Source organism: Branchiostoma lanceolatum, chromosome 6 (genome assembly GCF_035083965.1).
Source record: "Branchiostoma lanceolatum isolate klBraLanc5 chromosome 6, klBraLanc5.hap2, whole genome shotgun sequence".
NCBI classification, from domain to species: domain Eukaryota; kingdom Metazoa; phylum Chordata; class Leptocardii; order Amphioxiformes; family Branchiostomatidae; genus Branchiostoma; species Branchiostoma lanceolatum.
Window position 1 is genome coordinate 19,408,137 of NC_089727.1, and position 7,337 is coordinate 19,415,473.

Here is a 7,337-nt window from a genome sequence, read left to right on the forward strand (position 1 = left end):
GATTTCAATTTTCTTGAGGGAATCGCCCTTTCCTTTGTTTGTTTGCTTCGTACATCAGGTAAACCGGCATTAAACACACAAGTTTTCTAGAGTAAGTTCAAGCTGCCTTGCTTCCGAACGACTGTAAAGTCTGATCCACTAACACTGGGAAGGATCCCTACACTTTTCGATACGTGTGGCGGGTTCTTATTAATAATAAGGTGCTAAAGGTGTGTCTCTTCTCAAACAGGGGACTTAGGGTACTATCCGAGAGGACGTCCCTAACCGAGATAGGTGCTTATTTCCATCGATCTGAGTGCATTGCCTTCTATTCACGAGTCTTCCGGTGCTGTGGTCTGACTTAACACGGGCACTGCCAATACCCACACGAACCCGCTTGCATGGATGTTTGTTCCTTTAGTGTGAATTCTCAGATGTTTCGTAAGGTTAGATGCATAAGCTGTACAATAGTCGCACTGGTCACACTTGTAGGGTTTTTCTTCGGTATGGGTTGTCTTATGTTTCCTAAGGCCAGATTTGTGAGCTGTAGAATAGTCGCACTGGTCACACTTGTGGGGTTTTTCTCCTGTATGGATTCTCATGTGTTGAGCCAAGGTAGGCTTTTTAACTGCCCTGTACCCACACTCTCCACACATGAAGGGTTTCTCACCACTGTGTTTTGCTTTATGATCATTTAAGCTGGATTTCCGTGCAGAAGAATAGTCGCATTGGTCACACTTGAAGGGTTTTTCTCCAGTATGTGTTCTTATATGACGGGATAAGTCAGATTCCTTAGTCGTCCGGTACCCGCACTCCTCACACATGTAGGGTTTCTCGCCACTGTGTTTTGCTTTATGCTCATTTAACTTAGACTTCTCTGCTGTAGGGTTGTCGCACTGGTCACACTTGCGGGGGTTTTCACCTGTATGGGTTCTCATGTGTTGAGCCAAGTTAGACTTTTTAACTGTCCTGTACCCGCACTCTCCACACATGTAGGGTTTCTCACCACTGTGGTTAGCTTTATGCTCATTTAAGCTGGATTTCCGTGCAGAGGAATAGTCGCACTGGTCACACTTGAAGGGTTTTTCTCTAGTATGCGTTCTCAAATGTCGGGATAAGTCAGATTCCCTAGTCGTCCGGTACCCGCACTCCCCACACATGTAGGGTTTCTCGCCACTGTGTTTTGTTTTATGCTCATTTAAATGCAGAATAGTCGCACTGGTCACACTTGTAGGGTTTTTCACCTGTATGCGTGCTCATGTGTTGAGCCAAGGCAGACTTCTTAACTGCCCTGTACCCGCACTCTCCACACATGTAGGGTTTCTCAACGGTGAAATTTGCTTGATGTTGGTCCAAACTTGATTTCTGTGTAGCAGAGTAGTCACAAAGGTTAGACTTGTAGGGGTTTACTCCAGTATGAAGACTCATATGTACAGAAAAGTTAGACCATCGAGTTGTTCTGTACCTACACTCCCCGCACATGTAGAATTTCTCCCCATCGTTATTAAAGTTGACTTCTTGTGCTGCCATCTGGTCTTCAACGGTGTTTGTTTTGCTGTCGCAATCAACCTTCGAAACCCCAATAGGAGACCCATCACAGCTGTTCTGAACTACTCCGGTGGGATACCCATGCCTTGCGGTTGCCATGTCCAACCTATGAGAAAATGAATACATGTTTTCTCTTAGTTCTTTGATTATGATACTGAGTTCTAACTTGATCAAGTTAAATAATTACAACTTAACGAATAAAAACTCAACCTACAACGATTTTGCTATTTTCGTGATAAAGGAAATGTTTGTTTTTTTATTTTACTCGCTGCAGTAAAAAAAAAAAAAAAACTACTGCAACTGCGTGTCCTTACAAGCACATAGTCGACCCGAAATATCGCTATATATTCGTATACTAGTACATGTATCAAAAATAATTAATTCTACTATAGGAGTGGAGAACAAGTACTGGGTGATGCGAGTTTCGACCGTAAACAGCCTACCTATATGCACCCTCCACCCCCACCACCCCTATACACACACATACACACCAATTCCCTTTGGACAGGAAATGACAATGTGGCACTGTACTCAAGTTTCTTACCTACCAACTTCAAGGGTCAATTTTAATATATATTCATGATCACTTCAAGGTGTATCCACAACCGTGTTTTACGTCTTATAATATGAGTGTCTTACAATCACATTGTCTTTCATTATCATTACAGTCCCGATAAAACGGCCACTTTGCCTGGTCTATGATGTGCATGTAGGTAACGAGAGACGACGTACGTATGTTTTGCCTCGCCCCCCTCCCCCTTCAAGTCTTCACTATTCACATCCAGAAAAGGCCCGCAAATTATCATCGCACTGAGGTCCTTCCCCCACAGAAATGAACTTAAACTATTTCGCTTGATGTCAGAATACTTGGCTTGTGATTTCTGGGATTACCTGCTTCCTGTGATGGTTTTTCTCCTCACGTAAACCGGGACTCAGGCAGCTTTCGTCGTATCGGGGGGTCAGAGGTGAGCGTAATGTGGGTCAAAGGTGAAATCGTAAACCTGATTACCCTTGAAAGACATTTGACTTCGGATAACTCAATACGTTCGCCTTTTCCCATTCTGTCTACGTTTTGTTCTTAAAATCTAATTGTGTGAACGGGTACTATTTGTGATATCCATTCACTCATCCATCCATTCATTCATTCATTCATTCAATAATCATTACTTAGAAATTGGTACCTACTGGCTGTAACAATACAGCCCGGTGAACTCTAAAACACATCTTCAAAGTGAATTATAAAACCCCAAAAAAATCTAAACATAGTTGAATGGAGGTGACGACTACGACAATAAGGACTACAATAAGTTGCCGACCAAAACTTCTGATTGGAGAAAGAAAATTAATTGCGTCCCCTGAAAGGCACAAATGCACCAAACGCGCTAAAGCGGGTCAACGACCAATAGGACGCTTTGCATTGCGCGTGTTTGTAAACATAACAAGCTGTAATGGTGACCAATCGATAAACCAACCAATAATCAATCAATCAATCGCCTTTAACTAAGCAGACCTGTCTTAAGCCACTCGTACTATCGTTGGTCTGGAAAAAGGCAGGTCAAAGGTGAATCGGATTCTTCACCAAATAAGCAAACAGGACTAGCACTAGCGTCACACGGGGATACAAAAAAAACGCCACTTGTGTTATGTGGTACAGGGTGGTTCAAGATGAGCTTAGGAGACGTCCCAAGCATCTGGCACAGCGGTGAAGATCAACTTTACCTTTACAACAACAACGGAAGGATCGAATCAGGGTGTGGTGATGCACGATGTCTTTGTTACACCGTAACTGCTTTTATCGTTAATGTAATATGGTAATTGCACCCCTATATTGACGCGCAATGTGGTACTGCCCTCTCATAGGGACCATGCTTTAAATCCGTTCCATGTCGCTGAATGTCGTAAACAGATACAGGGTAGATTCTTTCGCTACTTGCTGTGATCGTATAGTCACTGTTACATTGTATAATAGACAACGTGTATCACCACGCGCAACCTAGCAAACGACATATGCCAAGCCACATACCAATGCGGCAACGGGAATTGTGAGTTCTCGCTGCGAACATGTGCAGAAGTGACCTCCTGTTTATGTAGTATGGTGTCCAGTCCCAGAGGGCGCACATGTGTGCACGGGTCGGGGCTGTGCGCTTTTACGCCCCAGCGATATTTAATTTCAAGATCGCCGTGTAAAAATTGCAAATCTCTGGACCTTCAAACTTACCACACTTGTAGTTTGTAGTACGGTGGCTGTGACAATGTAAAAAGTTTACGCAGGGGGATAAAAGATTGTTGAGATATGTCTCTCAGAAAAGAGCCCTCGGGCTGCCGCGAAGTCACTTCCGGTTTGCCTGGAAACCATACCATCGGGGGCTCCCCGATATCTCTACGGCGCTGGGAGTGATCCCCGCCCGCCCAGACAGCTTAGCCCGCTCGGGGTTTGGGATTACGGCCTTGGATTAAATTAGTTCTCCCCCTAGTAAAGTATCACATGATGATAGGACTGACAGCTCTAATCGAGAAATAGTGCTTCATCATAAAGATGACATACAATGGACGAAGCCATTAAAGTCTGGGGCCATCATTAACAATTATCCAGTATGATGGCTCACCCCTAGACAATTAATCGCCAATACAAAAAAACAACAGGATGGTAATTCCTAGAAGTGCATCAGGGTCTGTGATTTCACACCTTACATCAAGATCCATTCCATGCATTTATCTTACAACTAGCAGGTCACTAGCAAAGGAAATTAACAAACACCTTACTCACGATGTATGTACACAATATAAATACTTCACCGAGAATTGTGTCCTACGGACTCTTGTTTTTTTTTTTCTTTTTCTTATCACACTGCATTATATATTTATCATTAAACACGTTTAACATTCTTTGAAAGAATCATGAATATCACGGACAAGTTGGATTTATCACAAGATTGAAAAGAGGACAGGAAGAAAAGTTCTAATGAGCAGAGTTTTGAGTGACGGCAATTTCTACATGTAACAGTTTATGATGATGTATATGTTAAAATCTTTAATCTGGCATAGAAGCTGTATACAGTGTAGTCTACCCCCATAACATACCAATTATTCCCAACAAGAATTAATTCTATCACTGTATATGTTTAAATCTTTTGTTTAGCATAGAAGCTGTATACAGTGTAGTCTACCCCCAAAACATGCCAATTATTCCCAACAAGAATTAATTCTATCACTTTGTCTAGCACAGAAGCTGTATACAGTGTAGTCTGCCCCCAAAACATGCCAATTATTCCCAACAAGAATTAATTCTATCACTGTATATGTTAAAATCTTTTGTCTAGCATAGAAGCTGTATACAGAAAGGGTTAAAGATAGAAAGAAACCATGACAAAGTAGAAAGCCCGACAAAAACGCCTAAAAACACGTCAAAAACCTGCCGGACCCACTCCTCTGCTTGGAGAGTACTTTGTCTAGCATAGAAGCTGTATACAGTGTAGTCTGCCCCCAAAACATGCCAATTATTCCCAAAAAGAATTAATTCTGTCACTGACAGCTCATGTATTAAAACTAAAGATCACTAGTTGAAGTTTCGACCATAAAAATAATGGTCTAAATGAGTTTTTCTCCACTGCACGAAATGGCCTCGTTTCCCGGCGTATACGTACCGGTATTTTTTTTTGTATTTTTGTCGGATACTGACGGATACTGACGGATACAGGCGGATTCGTGCAACGTATCCGACTATTTCCGCACCGGTATATGGAATATTTCCGGAAGAATCCGAAAGTAAGGTATTTTCGACGAATACGGAGCCGTACACTGCACGGAAATGCCACCGACCCTGACGGATACGAACAGGAATTTTTCTGTATTTTTGGCGGATACTGACGGATACTGACGGATACCGGCGGATCTAACCTAACGGATCCGACTAAATGCGCACTGGGATATGGAATATTTCCGGAAGAATCCGAATTTAAGGTATTTTCGACGAATACGGAGCCGTGCACTGTACGGAAATGCCAGAGATCCTGACGGATGCGTACATGGATTTTTCTGTATTTTATGGCGGATACTGACGTATACTGACGAATCCAACCTAACGGATCCATAAATTTCTGCACCGGGATCGGGAATATTTCCGGAGGAATCCGAAAATGAGGTATTTTCGACGGATACGGAGCCGTACACTGTACGGAAATGCCAGAGATCCTGACAGATACGTACAGGAATTTTTCTGTATTTTCTACAATAAAATGGCGGATACTGACGGATACAAGCGGACTGTGATCCGGAACCTCAGATCCAGAGGAATACAAAAATAGGAATTTTCGACGGATATGGGGCCGTACATTGCACGAAATTGCCCAAGATCCTGACAGATACGTACAGTATGTATTTGCCACGGATACAGACTGATCCAACATACAGACTTTCTACAATCTTTGACATATTGATTGTGACTCTCAATATGTTTGTATTTGCCACGAATATGTACAAATCAAACACACAAAGTTTGATAGAATGGTTGATTATTTATAAATACGCGTGCATTTTTAATTTAACGATACCCAAAACATTATTATTCAATGACAGGAAGTTTTGGGAAAGCCTGAATGTAACATTATTTCAGATTTCAACATATATGCATTTCTAAGTTCAAAAACTATCAAATACAATACGGAAGTTCTATGTGGCTAAATAATCCATTTCGTTTAAGACATGTACAGGCCGAGGGACATCCACATACTCAAAGCACCTCTGCATATGCAGGTTAATGTCGGTAAATTGGGGTTGTGTAAGCACAATTGTTATAAAATGTATTGCAATTAACAACCATTACATCGTGGTGGTAATATTTACTGCTGTATAGTGCACTTGGACCAAAAATTTCTACATGTTCTACATATTCTACTCAAGTAATGAAAGCCTTTGTGGCCAGCTCTTCGTCTAAAAGATATCAGATACAATTAATTTCAAATACAGAGGTTGAAAATAGAAACTTCAAAGTAACATTATACTGTCTGAAAAACTCCCATGATGGCACGCCACATTTTACACGTAAGTAGTATATGCCGTGGAACTGCATGTGTATAATCGCCCTCTCCCCATTCTCTGACTACATCTTAGTTCACTTCTTCCATGCACTCTTGGTAAGGTACAGGCAAGGCTGATTTCTTCTGTATCTGCATGTTGGACTCACTTGGAGTTCATCTTGTGATGAACCAGTTCCTATATGATAAAACCAAATGATGAATAAATATCAATTCACATACTTAGTATTTAAGTAACATGTCACATGATTTTGACATAACTGTGATCAAGGAGGTTATATAGACTATATAACCTCCTTGCTGTGATGGGTTTCGTTTCATCACAGCAGCTAACAAAAAACAAGGGACAATGGGTATCCATCATGCCTGTCTCAGCTAACATTGAAGTGTACCGATGATGGACTTAAGCCTTACCGAAGGAGCCTGAGGTACTCAGCATCTGAGCATCTGACAGCTGATTGCTTTGTTCCAAGCCAAGCTAAGGTCCTCACAACATGTGCTGCATTTGTGAAGGAAGTATCTGCCGATGCTGTATAGGATATATATATATAAAGGGAAACAATGACAAATGTTAAACATATCACATAATCACATTTGTAAAAAACGAATCTGGCATCGTTTAATTGAATACGTAAAACTTACATTCATAACTTGAATATGATATTGATCAAACATGTACAGCTATAACTGAATACAATAATCATTAGAACACACTACTACTGGTACCTCCTCATAAGTTCCAGCTCACTATCCACAAACTGTGGGACCTTTGTGGGA

General features: G+C 41.4%; 1 long non-coding RNA gene across 1 annotated transcript in view; it reads right to left on the bottom strand.

Moving 5' to 3' along the window:
* The window catches only part of LOC136436980 (uncharacterized), a 157,308-nt gene extending 150,205 nt beyond the window's left edge, over window positions 1–7,103 (bottom strand). The window contains exon 1 of the long non-coding RNA XR_010756122.1: window positions 6,975–7,103. This is a non-coding gene — a long non-coding RNA (uncharacterized lncRNA). The remainder of the gene's footprint in view (window positions 1–6,974) is intronic.
* Window positions 7,104–7,337: the final 234 nt, after the last annotated feature.